Below are 20083 nucleotides of genomic sequence, written 5' to 3' on the forward strand. Positions count from 1 at the left end.
GTCCAGCATCATTCTCACTTCCACTGGAGCATCTCCTCATCTGACTGTCAGCAGAGGCTATCCTTCCACCAGTTTCACGGTAAGATACTGTTTACGATTTGTCACGTTTCTGCCGGAATAGATAAAGCGAATTCTGCGCGTGAGCAGCCTATTTAGCCTGTGTTTCGGCACATTTGTATCAGTTGTAGTGTGTTGATAACAGGGCTGCATAGTGTTGTTGCTGGCGTACGTTTTTAACCGATCGAGGAGAGGATCGCAGCATCTGAATCCAGCGCAAAAATAGGAAATGACAGGTGTGTCGTCTCGTTGCACATAGTAAACAAGTACAAGCATTCAGTGCAATGGTACGTATGCGGGACGAACCGCTGCTGCTGCTGCTGCTGCTGCTGCTGCTGCTGCTGCAGAGTAGCTGCTTGGTCAGCAGCAAAGATATATCGATGGACATCAGCTACTGAGACCCAGCTTCCAGAATCCACTCTATTTATTTTCTGGCTTGGTGACCAGGTGTTGTTGCAGTAAGGATGCTGATACAGTAGTAGATGGGAGTAGTTTGGAGGCACTGTACTTCCTGTGGGGCTGTAGCCCTCCCAGCTGTGGTAGTGATGGAGCTGCAGCATGCACCACCACCGTCCTCAGAATATGTTATCTTTGCAATCTCCCGTTCTGGATTTTCCCCACCAATAGGCTACATTTCTTCAACAAATGAATTTACCAGAATGCCATAGCTCATTTAGATTGGGCTGATGTTATCTTTAAACCCCACATATGATGTTTAATCAGTGCCTGATGAAGTAGATTTCATTATAGATGTAATAACCAGCAGGTGATTTATCCAGATTTAATGAGGAGGGCTGGTGGGGAGATGCTATGTTCCCTCACATGCCTGCTAAAGCCTAACCAGGAGATGCATTATGAAGAGGGATTATTGTGTCTCTCTTCCCTCGTCACCTTCTGATAATATCGCTCTCTCAAGGGGAGAATTATTGCCATCAGATCCTGAAACCCATGTCCTAAGCTATATACTACACAGTGAAATCAACACAGGGCCTTGTTAACACACGGGATGCAACAGGATTGTCACACAGACACTGAAGAAGGTCACTGGTGCAATTCAATGACGGTGGACATTTATTCCCCCTGGAAATATGTTCTTTTGCTTATGGATGTCTTCACTTTCAGAAGATGTGAAAGCACTGATTAAAGGACAAGTCCACCCAAAATGAAAATTCAGTCATTGTGTTCTCACCCTCAGTGCTGACTGTAAGTCTGTTTCGTAGTCTGCAAAACATTTCTGGAGCTTCCCAGCAAAACAGCATTGCAGCATGCTCCTCAACAACTGATGTGGACAGAAAAAAAGTATGAAGTGTTTCCATACATAAGATCCAAAATTGGAATTGTTTACATGCTTCTTTTAAGCCAAATACTCACTGTAGCCGTTAAGCTACAATGGTTAGCATATCTAATAATCTTTACCGCCTGTCGAGGGTTTGAATAGCGCCTTTCCAAATCACTGGGCTCAGGGCTTCCGGAGAATTGGATTACACTGGACGAGCTGTATGGAGCCATTTTATTTATTTTTTTTTTGGTTGTTTTTGTCCCCATCCGCTTCAGTCGTTCAGGAGAATGCTGTAAAGCTGTTCTGCAGACTACAAAACTTCATCTGACTCACAGCTGGCATTGACATTTACAAGATAATGACAGATTTTTCATTTTTGTGTGAATTTGTCCTTTAAAAGAAAAAACAACTGCCAATACAGTGATATTGCCATCTACTGGGCGACCCCACAAGAATTTAACCTCCAGCCCGTGGTAGTAATGAGGACCATTCTCCACGCACTGAGCAGTGGAATTGGCCTTTATCAAGGCAGGCTTTGTCCCAGGAGGCAGGGAGCTCTCATGGCCGGGGCAGCAGAGTTTGGTGGTGTGGCAGCTCAGATCCCTGGCCCATGACATGAAAAAACCCCCACCTTTGGCCTCCACCCACCTCACCAGGAGGGGAACACTGGAGGGAAAATGAAAGCATGTTGAGCGACAGGCAACGGTGCACTCCAAGAATGAGAAGCATGTCCTGAGGTCTACTTCAGTTTACCCCCCAACAACAAGCTCCTCTGTACACACATGCAAGCAACGTTTTTTCCATTCTTTTTTTTTTTTTTTTTTTTACCTATATCTTCAGGACAACACTATTTACCATTTAATCACTCTAATTCCTCCAATCAGTCACTCCCATGTGCAGTGGTCCACCAAGGCTGCAACTTCTGCAATTGTTTGCGTTATCAGTTAATATGTTGTGATTTCTTGATTGAAGTTGTTAGATGGAAAGATTTTCATCATTTTAACAGAACGTGCTGGACTACTTTTTGGTTTGGACCAGTAACTTCCCAGAATCTTCACTGGTTTCTCCGACAACTGTTTTGGACCATGACATTATGTGATGTACCATCAAGTCCTGTAAAAAATAACAAACTGCTGTTTTTATTCTCCATTTTTTTGTCCAGATTAAACAAGGAGGCATGCTGTGTTAGTTAATGAACTTTAGCTAGCAGTTTCCCCCTGTTTCCATTCCTTGTGCTAAGCTAAGTTAGCTGGCTGATGGCAGTGGTAGCTCCACACACAGATATGAGAGTGGGATCAGACTCCTCATCCCACTCTCAGAAAATATTTTTTCTTTAATCATTTTACCTTCCACAGCCCAAAGCAGAATGGTATTTCATTCCAGTGAGTCTTAAGCATTAGACAGTTTTTTGAGAATTTTTTTCTTATTAAAAAAAACTGCAGTGATCAAATGATTATTAAAATTGTTGAGACATTTTTTGTGAATCCCTCATTAGTTAAAATCAGATGATGTCTAAATGTGAGCTGTCGTCCCAGGTTACACCCTGAGTGAACATGGGAGGGATTCCTCCTTCTCTGATTGTTCCATCTGAAGGATTTTAAAGGCAAGATAGGAATAAGTAAAAATGGAACGGTAATGTTTTCTCTGCTCTCTCGCTCTCTTTTAATAATTAATATGTGTAGATATACGTATGTATCCCAGCTGGGGCAGGTCTGCATGGCTTTTCTCTTGTTTCCTCCACCATGAAAACACGTACATTAGGTTAAATCTCCAGTCAGAGGCCTTGACCAAGGTCCTGGCTTCGATCTGGAGTTGGTTCCTAGAGCGCTGTGCATCGGCCCTCTGCTGCTCCTGGGTTAAAAGCAGAGTTGCACTTTCACCACTTAATAAGTGGCACAAACTAAACTTCTTCTTCTTCTTCTTTTTCTTCTTCTTCTTCTTCTTCTTCTTCTTCTTCTTCTTCTTCTTCTTCTTCTTCTTCTTCTTCTTCACCATTGTATGATCCCCTCTAGATTTACCCTGAGATCCTTTGGGGGTCCAAACCCACAGGTGGGGAACCACTGGATTCATCAGCTAATTTCCCCAGCTCTTCAACTTTAAAAAAGCTCACTGAGCATTAAATTCATCTCTTTACGAGCTGTTTTCGCCATGAACTCTGTCATTGCTTTGCTCTGCCATCAGCTGCTTTATTTATTTTTGCTGAAAGCCCTGGCAGACATCTCACACAGAAGCTGTGTATGTGTGTGTGTGTGTGTGTGTGTGTGTGTAGAAGGGGGTTAATGAGATCCTTTATGAGGGTATGCATGTGTTCGCAGCCTCGCATGCATATGTGCATATATCAGATCACATCTCAGGCGGCACCCTCTCTCTCTCTCTCTCTCTCTCTCTCTCCCTCCCTCTCTGCATACTTCAGAGCATCTGAGTGAGTCCCGGCTGATGTGTGCTGAGGAGGTGGGTGTATCCAGCCCAGCCGCTCTGATGTTAGGAAGCTGTAACTCCTCCATCCTACTCAGTCTGCTGTGCTCTCCCGTTTCACTCACACCGTCTGCCCTCCGTCATAGTACTCTCCTCTCTCTCACCGCTATTCATCACCATCCAGGATACATTTGCACAAACCCACGCAGGTAGACCGAAGACTGTCCGCTGGACTGAAGTGTGTTGGCCGATAAATGAAGATAGATGTGCGTTATTTGGAAAGAGCTTGAGAGTGGGGATCTGTGGCAGTGCTGTTGAAGCTGAAGTTCTCACTTTACTACGTATTTTGTCCCGAAGGATAACACACTCACACACAGCTGCAGAGGTAAGAGGAGGAGAGATGTGATCTGAGATTTTTTTATTTTACTGTTTTTCTCTCAATCGTTCTTTCTCATCTTTTTATCTTTTTCATCCTCTCCTCTCCTACTCTGCTTTCTTCAAGTATCCTCTGTCAGTTATCATATTCGTTCATTCCTTTTGCTGTCTCGTTCATCACGCTTATCCTTTTAACTATTAATCCACTCCTGTCTGCTGATGCATATTTCCATTTCCCTCTCTCTCTGTTCATTTAAATGGCATTTTTAGAACTGCATTCAGACACATGTATATACATTCCAGCCATGCTGTGATGGCTCTAGTTATTATCATCTTCCTCTTTCTTTATGCTGATGTTTATCTTCTGTTGCTCCTGAGCTGTGGGATCATCTGAATCTCTGTGGTAATCAGATGCTGAAGGCGAGGCGTGTACGTACATATTTGAGCACCTTTGTGCAAACACACTGGAATGGGGAATCTCTCTTTTTTATTCTTATCTTAACATTTCCTCTCCCCTGCCTGTCTGTTTGTCTTTTACATCTCTGTATACCAGTTGATCCTTTCTCCTGAGCGTTTCATTGGCCGGGCCAGACTCAGTAAAATTCCCTTCTGGCCTGACTAATGTCTTTCAGCTGGAGTCTGTCATGTGCACATATGGGTATGATAACAACACACACACAAACTGTTGGAAATGCTCTTAACCGAGCAATGGCTGTTGTTTAGAGCGCGCATACGTGCAACTTTTGCATGGCCGCTTCTTTTGCGATCTGCGTCCATTCCCTCCGCATCCTTGCCCCTCTCTAATGTCAAACCTCCCCGTCTCTCTCTTTCTTCGCTCTTCTACGGTCTGCATGTATTCACAGTTAGTCCTGGTCGCCGCTCGGCTCTCCTGCCACAGAGCATTGGCTATGGTTGGTTGGCTAACCGCAGCAGCACAACATTAAGAAAGCAAAGCGTTTGTGTTACATGGGCCGTGTTTACAGGGTGTCACAGTGTGCATGTGTCCGTGTTGCGCTGAATTCACCGACGTTAAGAACCCTCCGTCCACGCTCAGGTTAAAGGCCACATTGTTATTCGCACACACACAAACATGCTCCATCCTCACAAATTCATCTGACCCGCATTAGTGTCCCTTGCTCTGTGTGTGTGTATGTAATGTTTTGTACGTGTGTGTGTGTGATTTCCTTGGAGGTGCAGAGAGAGGTGAGTCATACCGGCTCGCATGCTGGCGGCTGTTGGAGGCGTTCACTGTAACGATGCCATGATGTGTGGTTTTGCAAATAGAAACTGCCTGATGGAGCTGTTTGTCTCTGAAATGTCAACTTTTCAGGAAATGAAAACAAGAAAAAGCACCTTTTATTTTAGGTCATCACCCATTAATTTCTAAGGTTATCCAGTGAGATCTGAGAACGTCTTGTAAGCCCAGATCCCAAATAAGAGCTTGTAACCCATTCATTTGTGGTAAAATATTGAAATAAGCCAGAGCAGAGTTACAAGGTTTTGCATTTTGCATTGACAAGATTGAAATGATTAATGCGTTTTGAAGTGAAAAGAGGATCCACTGATGATGAATGTTGTTGAGTAAGTCCACCCACCGCTTTGGTCCGGACTGACAGATTGCAACAGCTACTGGATGGATTGTCATAACATTTTGAACAGATATTCATGGTCCCCATAGGATGAATCATGCTGGCTTTGGTGATCCTTTTACCTTTTGCCCAGGTTGACTTTTGTGGTTGTATGTGACATGTTACTATTGGATGGATTGCCATTAAATGTGGTGGATATATTCATGTCCTCTCAGGATGAATTTTCCTCGAAAATTTGTATATTTGTATTTATCCACATCTTTGGTATTTTGTATCTTTAGCTAGTTGGTTGATGGCTGTAGTCTTTGTGGTGTGTTCAAGTGCAGCATTTTGGCTGAGAAACAGGCAGTCCCACAGTCAGCCTTCTTAGCTTCTGCTGTTCAATGTCGGTTTGGTGTGTCTGGGTCCACAGGCTCTGCCACACTCAACTTAAAACTCAAGTGTGCCAGCACAGGGAAGTCGCCACTCACTCCAGATTTAAAACACTGGAAATACAGAGAGACATATCTGGCCGTGATAAGCTTATTGTGTGAACTTGTTTGGTAATGGCATGAATGTAGTGCACGTTCATTTCATGTTAAATGAAAACTCCGGCTCGCAGGTAGTTGAGTGGTTAAGAGTGCATGCCACATATGCAGTGGACCCCGGTTTGAATCCTGGCAGGAGGACCTTTGCTGCATGTCACATCCCCCTCTCTCTCCCAATTCCTCTCTATTCACTATCAATTAAAGGTGTCTCTGCCTGAAAAAAATCTTTAAAAAAAGCAAAATTCTTGCAAAGTAGGCTTAAACTAAATGTAATGAATAGTGAAGCAGCCCATTAAGGACCAAGCCTTAGGTAGAGCTGTAAGGGAAAGCCTTAGCAGCTTAATCTGATGGAAAGTGTATTGAAGCACAGAAACATACACACACACACACACACACACACACACACACATGCATGCACTCGGCCCACCCAGAATCTGTAGCCACTCCAGTGAGCATCTTGTGGGATGGCTGCTCTTACACAGAGCTGAGCACAAACTTCACACTGAACAGCTAAACATGCAATGCATGCTACACACTGAATAAGCACACTGCTCCTGTCATGTTTTCAGAGTTTGTGTGACGGCGGTCACGATTGAAATTATTCTAATCTGTTATTCTAAAAATAGCTGTAAGCAAAGAAACAACTCGGCACCAACCACATGGCACTTCACACAAACATTGTAGTCGTGTGAGTCTGGCGTGTCTGGAGCAGTGTGTTTTCTCACTGAGAGTTGAGATGGGCTGTGTGTGTGTGTGTGTGTTTGTGTGAAATTGGCCAGTGCCAGTCGATGCCAGTCTGTGCTCTATCTTGACTGGCCGAACGCCCGGTGCTCATGTGGTTCATATTCCTCAGACTTTCACATCCACTGACTCCTCCCGAGGCTCCTCTGAACCTGTAAATGCCTTTGTTGGCCCACACAGTGTGAGTGTGTTTATGCACAAATGTGTGTGCTAAGTTGATCTCTTAAAGAGATACAGGTGTTCAGTTTCTTACCAAACCAAATAAATCCACTTCAAAGACAAAACAAAGCTAGAAAAAGATAGAACGTGTGAGAGCTTTCAAATTCTCTTCCATGTTCCATGCGGGCCGATGCAGGATTTTTTTTTTTTTTATTGTTTTATCTGCACGGATAGATGTTCTTTCATCGAACAAGTGAAGGAGCCTGTGCTAAGGAGCTTTAGGGCTTCTAAGCTGTGCTGTGGGAGGAAGAGGGACTCCCTAAACCCGCTCTCTGTGTCAGTCAAAAAAGCCAAAAACCCCTCGCTGAGAACACACACGGATACATGAGAGCCGGGAGTCAGCATGCTCACACTCACACACACCAGCTGAGCAACGCCTAGGGATGGCACTACTAATCTCATTCTCTGTTGACACACTATTCCTCAAATGTGCCATGCTTTCACAGTTCTCTCTCTCTCTCGCTCTCTCTCTCTCTCTCTCTCTCTATCTCTCACTCACCATGTTGGTATCCTAAAGCAAGAGGTGTATTCCTCCCTATCAGTGTCAGCAGAGGGGTGAGTTCACAGCCGGCCAGAGGTGTGTTTGTGTGTACCCGGTGCCCACAGCACATCTGTTCTGCAAACCACATTTCCCACAGACTGCACGACTCAACACATTCGTCCAAAAACAGCGGGACTTTGCAGAAGTTCAGATAAAGTGGCTCCGAGGTCCTCAGATGGTTACGTAAAGTAACTCAATTCATTGGATTATCTAATAGTATTCTAACTCATTCATTTAAATCCTGCTACAATTTATAGAAATGGTGATAGCTGTTATTTACCTCTGACAAAATGGAAAGTTTGTAGACATCATCATTTTGGCTGCCGACAGCTCATGAGCTTGTTGTGGCTGAGGTAGAACCAGCCCATTTTTCTTTCGGACAGCAGCCAGACTGCATTGAAGTCACTGCCAAAGCAGGCGGATTTCTTTCTCTGCCCTGAAAGCACTTTTTTTTTCAGTTAAAAGGAATGTCAGCATACGGAATAGTCTTAGAACAGACTGAGCAAATATGAACTTTATCAGTTTGGTTATTTGTGTTATTCAAGAACCCAGTCACCAGAATGAATGTTGGCAATGTACATTTGTGCAAACCACAGAGATGTGGAAACTTTGCATTTCTTTAGGTTCAATTCTCTGGTCTCTCTTTGTCTTAAAATACCTGTTTTGGTCTCCACAAACGTGTCTGGAAGTTGTCCCGAGGCCTCCATAATGATATCTGGTGGTAGATGAAACAGAACTTTGGTCGCTAGCTTGGCTGCCTTCTCGCCACAGCTGAAGGACCCACCTTATCTGTCTACTAACTATTAGTGTACAGGTTAGGATTGACTTTTTGTCATTCTAGACAGATAAACTGCTCATTTGTGGGTTCATTCCTGTATACTGTACATTCCTATTGCTAACAGAAGAGCTTAACAAAAGCAGCTGACTAGTGATGATGGCATTTTGAAGGTGTCTACAATCTAATTTTCATGCAAATCATATCGGTCGCAATATGTAATTCCCTTTGTACTTTATTGACTATCAGATCTGCACTATGTGAACAAACCAATAGACTTATGTGGCCAATTAGATGAATTTCTTGACCTGGCAATTTATATTGTGGCTTGAGATTGTGATTAGATATGTTGTGATATGATATGATGCAAGAGCGCCCACCTCTAAACCAAACGGAGTGTGTTGTATCTCTTGAAAAGCCACAGTGGAGCTCTGCAAGTGAGTTAATTTGTGCTAGTTAGGACTTTCTGCAGGCAGAGGCTATCAGTGAATGAGACCCCATATTAATTATTGTTATTGCAACTAATGACACACAAAATGTGATTTCATTGTGCCCAATTTGATTTATTCAACATTAATGAGGAAGAAACAGAGAGATTTTCCTAATCAAAACCATCCAGAAAAGTCCATCAGCTACGGATTCTTCAAAACATTTGTTCTGTTTTCCTGTAGTGATGGAGGACATGATGTGGGTAATACCGGTCTCTGTGTTTTAGTTGGAAGAGCATGCTCTTGTGTCCCAGTGAGATCAGACAGTGTTTCCAACTTTTTAATTCAATTTGACGAGCGACGTCGTACACTGACCACCTGGAAGATTAACAGCATGGAACACTTCCTTGCGAGATATTCTGTACCTTTGGTCTTTGAAAACAGTTGGTTAGGATGTGCATAGTTTTACATTGTTATTGAGCCCAACAATAATGTGTGAGTGTTTCTGTGGAATTTCCATGGTGGATGCTTGAGTGGGTGGGTCTGGTTGAACAAGGGTCACTGAGGTGGGCTGCAGGCCATAGCTGAGGGGAACTGCGGAGATCAGAGGAACAATACAAGCTGTAAGACTTTCCCTTGTTCTCTGGCTTCTGGTGAGGCCGGGTACACCAGCCTGGTGTTTGCTTTCTAGCAAACCCTTACATTTATTAAAGACTTAACCAGTGCTTTTGCATGTTTACGCCATTAACTATTAACTGTGTATATTTCACAGTACTGCCGAGCATTTTCCAAAGCAAGTGTTTTAATGGAGCAATTATTCATCTTGATCATTGCCTTGTAATTGCATCATAATGCTGTTACCACTAGCAACTGTTGTGAACATGTCCTTGTGAAAAGGTTAACAGAAAGGAAAAATGAATATTGAAATCATTAAAGCACTTACTGTTGACAGCAAACTCTGAGACTTCAGAAAGTTTTTCGAAACGAGCTAAAAAAAGAACATTTCAAAACATTTCCAAAAATGCCTCACCATGGTAGCGTGACCAACTATTCACGTGAAGAGATTCTCTACGTAATGCTCTTTTTATTTCTAATGACCTCTAATGACGTAAGACCATATTGGTTTATAGTCAGTGAGCTAACACATGTTGAACCCTGGCAGAACCCTTAAAGGATAAGGGACAGGATGCCATTTCCAGGTGACAATCATTTATGCAGCCAGGTTTACAGGTAACATTTAAAACGAGATGTTGCACTGCAGCTCAGGAATACAGTTCTACAACCGGACATTTCTTGAGGAGCAACGCTAAAGAACAATGGCTGGGTCCATCCTTGCATTGTTTCCCTCCGTTATATCCCCACCACTGCTCCTTTAATGGGTTCCTGGCATTGACAGGCAGGAAAAAACAGAGACTGTCGTGAGAGGAGTCAAGAGCGTAGAGGCCAACATGTGACTTCCTTAATGGAACCTTCATCGTCAGCTTCTGTGCTGTAATTGGCTGGCTGCAGGAGGCAGGAACTTCCTGCCTCAGTGTTGTTGGAAGTGGAACCACTCCCTGCGACAAGTCGAAGACTTGCTGAGTGTGTGCATGCATGTGTGAACATTTGTAAGAAAAGTATGTGTTCTGAGCCTGAAACAACCTTTGGCTTTCTGAGTTTCTATTTGAATATTAAAGATGTATGTGGGTGTGAAAATATATTGAACGTGCACACAGTGGTATGTTCTTCTTCTGAAGGTTGTGGGAGTGTTGGCTTCTATGCAGACTACTTGGGTTGCACTTCTAAACTCAGATACAACATACTTTACAGCCTTAAACATATTGTATATCTGATTCACTTTCACTTCATCACACAGTCTGCAAATAAGGAAGTCTATTAATGCTCACTCTCTCAGCTGTGATGTTATCCCTTCCGGTCCGCTTATGCTCCAATCCATTGCATGTCAGAAGTCAATAGTTCAGAACTGATATTGCCAACTTACAATCTGAATGAGTTCCAATGTACAACACACCCAAAGTGAACCGATTGCAAGTCTGTGAACTCCACTTGTATGGGTGCTTCTTAGCAGTCAACTAAAACACTAGTTAATGAGAAGAGAACCCTACCACTCTATTTAGAGCTGTGCCTTGTCTTGTAGGCTGTATTGGAAGTACTGGGGGGAGGTTTGCAACCATGAGTACTATGATGTCAGGTGTGGTTATGTTGGAAAACATTCGCTCGATGGATCCCGCCTGAGTTTCTGACTTGGAAAAAGGACGTAAATAACCATTAACTTTTCAGTGTCAGAGATCGGTCCTTTCACCAGTCGTCTGCAAACACTGCTGGCACTTCATCTGCCGGTCAGCATTACCAGTCTTACTGTGACCTCAGCATCCACCTGCAGGCACTGATTTCAAGTTTTCCCAAGAAGTTTATTATCAACACTCATGTTTTCCAACCTGTTGCACTGTATTCTTACAAGGGCTGACAGGACCGGAGCCAAGACGTCTGTTATCAACCCAATCAATTAGAAGCCTGTTCCATGTGAACTTGCTGACTAGATTTGACAAAAACTCATACACACCTACACACATATTCTGTGACAGTGGTCTACTATTTACATTGCCTCCTACTGCCTATGCTACAGTGTGAGTGACAAGTAGAGATTGTGGGTAAACCACAACTATGTGAGATTACTGAGTATTGTCATAGTGGCTGCTGGCCAACAGTCTGACATCTTAGGGCTCTAACGGTTATATCAAACCAAGGCAGTGGTTTGGTGTTGAAAGTAGATCACAGGTTTCTTTGTGGCTCCTCACATATAGAATGCTGTCTTTCCTTTAGACTACTTACAATGTTAGAGCTGTATTTCTAAAACTTCAGAGGTTGAGACTGACCAAAAGTAAAAGAACAGGAGGAGATATTAAGTTTGAACAGATTAGTCTTTCAATAGATTAGTTGATCAAGACAAAATTAATCATGATCAATCAAGGAACTATTTTGATAATTCATCATTTAAGTTATTTTTCAAGCAAAATGCCAGTTTGATAGTGAAAGTATCTCAAAGACCTCAAAGATTTGCTGCTTTTTCTCTTTTTAATTCGGTGTATCGTGTATATCTTTGGGTTTTGGATTGTTGGATGGACAAAAACCTTTAGACACTAAACTCTGGGCACTTAGGGTGATGAGGCTGGCATCAGACGTTGTACAAACTTGAATTCTGACTACAGTCAACCAAATGTCAACCTTTAACAACATTGGCAGCCAGCTGTGAACACAACACAACACACACACACACACACACACACACACACACACACACACACACACACACACACACACACACACACACACACACACACACACACACACACACACACACACACACACACACACTGAACAGAGTAACAGAATCGTCTCTGTCAGCACTCCAAACCTGCAACCAAAATCATCCGGTGGCAGAGCTGCAGTGCCAGCAGACTTGTGTTTCCTATCGGCAAGAAGAGAAGCAGCAGAAAAAGTGTAGAACTGCAGATGTAGACATATCGGCGCATGTGTGTCTTTTTGCATAGTGTGTGTGTGTGTGTGTGTGTGTGTGTGTGTGTGTGTGTGTGTGTGTGTGTGTGTGTGTGTGTGCAGTATGTGTGCGTGTGAGTTTCATATTTAAAATGTTATACCCCGGAACTTATAATGACTTGTGAGCTGCTTCTCTTCTAAAAAAATATGTTTCATCCTCTCAGAATATATTTAGGCTCTCATGCTATTATCTCAAAGTAATTTGCAATAGTGTGACAGTGTGAGCTGCTGGTGTTGTAGAGTCTATGTGCATTCCTCCAGTGTGTACTGATTTTAAACAGTTTATGAATCCAAATTATATTTAAGTGTTGCTCCATTCTGGTGTGCTTGTTTGTGGGCCTCTGCACACCTGTGAGTGCTGAGCCATGGTTTTTCTCTCTTACTCCAAAAGCCCACAACCTCATTCCCAGGACAACCTGAACACATGCTTTCTCTCTCCGTCAACGCATTCTTTCTAATGAAAGTTTTATGTCTCCCATCTGTAAGCCAAAGAGAAAACCTGCTTCACGGCGTGCTCTCTCTTCTCCATCCTCTCTCTTTCTCACAAACACTCACACACATAACTCTGTTGTTTGTAAGGCAGTCGTTGCTCTCCCAGAGGTTAAAGTACACGCGCTTGAGGTGATGGAGGTAAAGTTGCGCACAAGAGAAGGAGAGATGAAACAAGGATAAAAAAGGGGGAAGAGCGAGGAGATTTTTTCACCATAGGAAAGTGCATTTCTGCGTGCAAGTGTGTGTGTGTGTGCACGGCGCCCGTTTGATGTTCTTCCCATCTTTCAAACTAACTGTGGTGAGATTGCTTGCACTAATGGGTTGCATGAAGCTCAGGAATGTAGATCAACAGATGAATGCCTCGCTGCTGCATATGACTGCCCGTGTGCTTGTGGTGCGAGCGTGAGTAACCACACTGCAGGAGTATGCAGTCTTAGGCGCGGCACACTTGCTTGTAACCTAGCAGGTTATGAGCGGTCCAAGGTGCACCAAGGTGTGTGTTTCTCGTGTTAGCTGGAAAGTGTTTGGCCTCAGTGGAGCTGCTGGCTGACTGGGATTTAATGAGGCCTGAACCCTGTCTGCTCCTTCACCTGCGAGTGTGTGTTTGCGCATTTCAGTTTCTCGCAGCTTCTTGCTGGAGCTGCTAAAACACTCGTTTCTCAACAGGGACCAGGCGAACGCTTCTGTGTTTCAGAGTGTTTGCCAGTGTTTTCTATTGCTATGGACATACACAGTCGTGGTCAGGACTCTTCCTGGTGCTGACTGTTTAGTGAGCGAATGTGGGAGCCAACAAATGCAAGACTACCGTACTTGGTTGAGTTTTGGTAATATTATGTAGCAACAAAAATATGCCTAAGAAGTAGGATTGTGTAATACTGGATTTAGCTGACATCTGATACTTCGATGCTTCTTACTCAAACTTTTTGTGTGGTTCCAGATGCTGATTGTGATACATGCACATATGTTTTTCACGTGATTGCAGAGAACATCAACTTTCTCTTCTGATGGAGTTAACAAATCATTATGCCTTCTTTTATGGTGATGGCCCACTGGCAGATGCATACACACAATGCATTTCAGTGTACACTTTCACTGGTGAAAATCAGACCACTACTAAGTCAGCAGTTCAGGTGAACACACGTAATTTCACCCTCACCCCATCAGTCTGTTCACTTCAGGCCAATGTGATATTTCATTTTAATGCCTTTATCGGCTGATACTGATGATGTGTCTGATGTTATGCATGCTGTGTGGGAAGTTGGACCACCTGCATCTGGAAGTGTGGTTACCAAAACAGGTATTTTAAGTCAAACCCGTGAACTCCACCTGACTTTCCATCATCATAAGGATGAGGAAATAATGACTAATTATCTTTGGGTGAACTTTAACAAGCAAAAACTGGCAAAAAAAAGTAAGACCATTAGAAAATTTCCATATTCCAGGTGCATCAATATAAAGGTGTGTTGAATAAACTTTGAGGCATAAATGTCTCTCTGTGGACACAATTAATGACTGATTCATTTTGTGTGTTTTCAGACATAAAGGCAGTGTGACATTAGCTCAAAACTGGGTTTTGCTGGGAACTGCTAATAGGATCCAAATGTAAGTAAAAAGGCAGTTTTATGAAGGGTAACACTTTTATTTGGTGACAGGCGGGCAGGATCAGGCAAACAACCACAGCAGAGTTGGCAGGCAGAACAGACACAGCTGGCAGGTATCAGGTAGGTAAAAGGCTGGCAAAGAAACAGAAATCGCTCGAAATCACATTAGGCAAATTAGACTGGCAATACCTGACAAGCAAAAACCATAAAGTAACTGTGCCCTAATTCAAGAGCTGCTTCCGTTGAAGTGTGCATTTCAAGAATTGATACGTTAGATCAGATTTACAAGGCTGTGTGCTACCATGCCAATTTGAGTGGCCTCTGATGCATTCCTTGTAGACTTCAGTATCCCCGAATCCACTGTGAGTCCTTTGAAGGAGGCGACCCCCTCACTATCACTACTTGGTGCTCAGCTACAGAGACTCTGAAAAGAGAGTCAGAGATATAAGAGGAGGGAGAGAGAGGAGGCGCAGGTGTCACCGCGACACAATCACACTAGATTGCAGCACTTGAACTGGCACACCCACCATGAATGACTCCAATCAGCAGGATCCTATCATCAGGGAGGTCTCTTCCGACCGTCAATCAAGGCCCACTGTTCGAATCAATTCTTCTTCTTGTAATCCAGCGCCTCAGCTGACATATTCATGTCACAAAACTCTCTTTAGATTTTTTTGTTCCCTTCTACAGTACAACAAATCAATAACAAGAGGGATGAATTGTATATTTAGAGATGATGGTGAATGAGATTATGGATTAGTGAGTGTGAAGCACTATTTTAAGACATGCAGTTATGTAACAGAAATAGTTCATGCTGGATATTGAGACATATCAGTGTTACTGTGTGTGACTTGGTCCATATTATTTAATTTACTTTGAGATGATTCACTCTCATTTATATTCATTTCTGTCCTGTGCTGCAAACCACAAGAAGGTGGAAACTTAAGGGTTCTTTACATTTAATTTTTATTTCGTGATTACATTTTTTTTATTCATAGGACAGCTTGGAGAGATGACAGGAAATACGAAGAGAGGCCGCAGGTTGGACTCGAGCCCCGGGGCTCTGCAGTGAGGACAGGGCCTCTGTTCATGTGCTGGCGCTCCACCAACTGAGCTACTGGGGCGGTGCCTTGCTTATATTTTTAACATTTTTAAAGTCGGGTTAGGATTAGGCACACAAATACTTGCCTAAAATCAGGAAAAGATCATGTTTTCGCTGAAATACCTGGTTCTCCTGGCCCCAAAGCTGGCTGTGCCACTAGTGATTATCTTATTGCAATGCTTCCTTTTGTAACTTGGTACTGTACAAGTTATGTTTTTTTTTTATCCTAACCAACACTGGCACCATATCATTATAGCTTTGTCCTCAATCTCTTGGGTTGAAGCTGCCACAGTACATTTAGCACAGATTTTAAAATCCATTTTTGGAGCTTTTTCTTGGATTTTTCAAGTGAGAGTTGGTCAGTGGCAGTATGACACATACTGATTGACGGCTGGAGGAGATGGTAAACTGTTTTGGTGAATCGTGAGAAAAACTTGATTTCATCAGATTATAAAAAAAGTCTTTTCTTAGAGTTTCCCTTTGTTGCATGTTGGAGGGAATTGTAAACATGTTCATTCTTCTTTCTTTCATGACTTTTTCTTGATGTGCCTCACATGTAGAGCCTGGAAATTCTGACCAGTGGACTACAGTTCATAATATTTCCTGACAATTTACGAAAAAACTGTGCCAAACCAGACTTCTACAGTACTGGCCATCCTATCTACTTCTATCTTCGCCTGGCCCCTGCAGCTCCAGAAGTTGCTGACACGGTGCCATTATCTCCCTGTTCTCCCCGGTAACTAAAATCCACAGACAGCTCCCCATGTCAGCCAATCAGATAACAGATAGCCCCTGATTTCGAGTCAATGCTGCATGCTTTTCATCCTGCTGCTAGAAAGCATTTTGCTAGACAGACAGGATCCTGGGGAAGTGTTTACTGTAGTAGTGTAGACAGTATCTCAGGAATGGGCATAATGAGAAAGAGGACATGGAAAGAAAAAAAAAAGAGGGATGGTCTTGTGGATGACGAAATGAATGAAGGGAGGAGGAAAGGTGTGAGGTCGGGAGAGGAATAGACGTAAGCAGGCAGACTGGAGATAAATTAAAACCAAGGATTGAGTATGACTGGAGGGGGGAGGGATTATGAGAGCGGAGACGAACGCTCTTTCAGCTCACCTCTCTCATGTCAGCCATAGGGAGCCCTGGTTGAGAGACGTAGAAGGAATCAAAGAATGAATAACTGTGAGAAGGACAGGGAGAGAGAATGTCAGCGAAGCATTCCAGAGGCCACGTTTCCCCCACTATCTTTCTTTCCGCCTGCATGTCTGCCTCCCAATCAGATATTTCTATCAGTCAGCAGTGGGTTCCTGAAACACTGAGGCATCTCTTTTTGCATCGGCAAATCAGATGCAGAGAGGCGGAGGATGGGAGGGAGGGAGAAGGAAACATTTGAGGGCAGAAAAAAACCAAGAGGGTAAGGAAGATGAGACGAGGCAGCAGCGACGGGTGAGGAGGGAGCGAGTGAGAGAGCAGAATCTGCACCCCTGATATATTTGGCATCTTAAATGAGGCTTTCGGTAGCACTGACACACTCACTATTTGGAGTATATTTCTATGCACTGCAGACATATTTCCTTCACAACATCAGTGTCATCATGAAACTCATCGGAGCCTCAGAGCAAGTACCTTTCCTCGCCGCTACGTTCTCTGATTGTACAACATGTTCACAGTAGACAGAGGCAGCTCTCCTGTTCAAGTTAGCCTGCTTGGTCAGCTGTCAGTGTGTATTATTTTAACCAGTATTTTAAAAGTGTTGCAGAATTACAGTTGCTGACATGTTGCAATTTCGTAGTGTGTATGGATACATAAGACAAAAACAGTCTCTCTCCACTCCCCCCCCCCCCCCATTTCTTTCTTTATGTTTGTAGCCACACTCGTTGCGTGTCCCCAGGGATGGTTTGTTCATCATGATCCAGACTGAAGATGTGTTCGCGTGCTGTTGGAATTATCGGAAAAAGAGTGGGAAAATTCCCTCTGAAGTCACAGAGCCTTGAAAGACAACGTCATGTGACGCCGGATGAAAGTAAAAATTGATTTTTACTGGTCATGTACTGTATAGTCACTGTATGGTTCCCGTTGCTCTTGTGTTAACGTTCTTGTTTGGGTGCATGTTGCTGTACTGTCCAGAAATTGGAGGAGTGTGGATAAAAATGTCTACGAGGCCTTCTCTTTAAACCTCCATCAAGACCGAGATCAGCCATCATTCCTTTTGAACAAGCTGATAGTAGAGCCAAAATGAGTGAAAGACAGCCGGCACTATTTGTTGAACCTGTCAAATGAATAACTGTAATAAAACAATACAAATATCTGCACCGTTAGGCCTGAGCACATCACGCTTTGTTCCTGCTGTGTGGTCATGCCTCCTCCCAGTAGAGTGCTAAACCCAACGCGTGCTTTGCCAGGCCACATCATGGCACAAACACCAACCACCGGTGACCCACTGACGCTTTGTTTTTCTGTGTCAGGATGCCACCGCTGTGCATTGTATGCAGCTGACTAAGCCGCTTCAGACCTCTCTATGCAATGCTGCAATTTGGCCACGACCCAGAGCCCCAGATTTGTCCTAAACCATTTCAGTTAGGATGGTCATGCCAACTGTGGTTTGATGTGGAGGGAAATTATAGCCTGACTAACAAACCCAATTTGTCAACGCAGGATCGAGCAGATGGGTGGTGTTTAGTATGTCCATTTGGTCCAGTCCTGTTGTGTCTTTATCAGATTGTCTCACTGTTTTGCACACACTTATCTGGCGTTTGATCGTAGGTGGCCATCTGTTTGTTTATTGTGCAAAGATGCAGGCTTTCTAGACAGCCTGCACTCCTGTGTCTTTTATCCTGCAGTAGATTTGTGTGTTGTCTGAATGAGGCGTGCGTGTACTGCATGTGTGTGTTTCATCTCTCTTCTTTAGTGATGCTGAAAACACGGTTCTCTCCCTCATCCTCCTTCTGAGATTTAAAATCTACACACACATGTGTGCGCACACACACACGTGCATGCACAGATGGATGCAGAATAAAAAAAGATTTTCTTTCTCTTCCGGGCTCTTAGGTTATTTTTATCCTGAATGCTTGTAAGCTATGTATCTTCCTTTTTACAGTATGTACCTCTGTCCCTCAGTGACTTCTCTTTTCACCTCTCTTCCTTTCAGCTCTTTCTCTCCTCTCTCTCTCTCTGTGCTCCCTCCCTCTTTATAGCCATCCATTCATCGTGGCTGTGTGAGAGTGAAGCTAGGAGGGAAGAGATGAAAGATGCCAGAATGGGGTTTTCATTATAGACACACACACACAATTCTCCTAATGTAGTGTGTGTGTATATATAACTGAATGCACCTAAATTAATTTATGGGTTTTTCTTGCATTCTGACGGTGTTTTGCATGTTCCGACTGATGAAACTCTGAAATTGAAAGGATTAACGTGCTTTGGGTTCAAGAATTTCTAAATGTGTAACATGCGTCATTCATCAGATTTAGAGCCAATTATGTGTTTGTGTTTGTGTGTGTACAAGTGTGCGTGCCTTAAAGATAACCAGGATAAGTCTGTTACTAAGAAACCATGACAGTGCATTTTAGAGTATGTGTGTGTGTGAGTGTGCATGCTTCTGTGTATATGGGTGGTTAGGTTGTCCATGAATATTACTGGATGTAAGAGCCTTAACACATTTTGCAAGTCTTTGTTCACTCACTCACCCTCTTTCTTTCTCTGACAAGCACAAAACACATGAAGGCTCAATCTCATTTCCAATTTTGAAGCGTACCCATCATTTCCTAGTGCCTCTTTGCTCCTCGGAGTTACTAGGAGTAATGGATAAAATCTAAGAGGGGCAACCTTTCAAGACCTCATATGTCATCAGTTGTCAGTGGTGGCATTTATGTAAGCAGACACGACTGGACATTTAGACGATGCTGTCCTCGGATGTGGTGATTTATCCTGCGTAACTGTTGCGGTCCTTGTATCATCATCATACTGTTTACCATTTATCTGATCAAGAAAGATAAACATGGATGCTCGCAATTCATTCACAGCTTCACGCCATCAATCAAGCCATCAGATATAAAAACCTGGCCACCAGTGCTGCTTTATAGGCTAACAGAAGCAGTCTTTGCTACTAGCCTACCAGTCTCTACTGATATGAGACAAGTGGTACCAAGTGCAGAATCTTTGCTACTGGACTTTTGTCAAATTTCGGGTGTCATATGCCATCAAATGAGGTGGAATAAAACATCGAAATACATAAAAATGTGAGAGCCATGTAGCCTGAGCAATACCAACAAGAACTGCGACACCCTACCCCTTGGCATAAATGCACAAAACAAAGGTGTAAATCATAGGTGCAAGAGGTATTTTGGGATTGGAACAAAGACTATGCTTGCTAGTTAAGGCCTGTGCA

General features: G+C 43.3%; 1 protein-coding gene across 8 annotated transcripts in view; it reads left to right on the plus strand.

Annotated features, from left to right (window-relative positions):
* kank4 (KN motif and ankyrin repeat domains 4) overlaps positions 1-20083 on the plus strand; it is an 81908-nt gene continuing 61825 nt past the window's right edge. For 3 of the 8 annotated variants that reach the window (XM_037115729.1, XM_037115722.1, XM_037115732.1), the window contains exon 1: positions 3862-4136. The gene's annotated coding sequence lies outside the window, so the exon portion shown is untranslated. Of the gene's footprint in view, positions 80-3861; positions 4137-16235; positions 16433-17564; positions 17720-20083 lie in introns of those variants that run through there. The other 5 variants (XM_037115726.1, XM_037115725.1, XM_037115727.1 and 2 more) reach the window with 5 other exon arrangements.

This window comes from Acanthopagrus latus, chromosome 11 (genome assembly GCF_904848185.1).
Source record: "Acanthopagrus latus isolate v.2019 chromosome 11, fAcaLat1.1, whole genome shotgun sequence".
Classification (NCBI taxonomy): Eukaryota; Metazoa; Chordata; class Actinopteri; order Spariformes; family Sparidae; genus Acanthopagrus; species Acanthopagrus latus.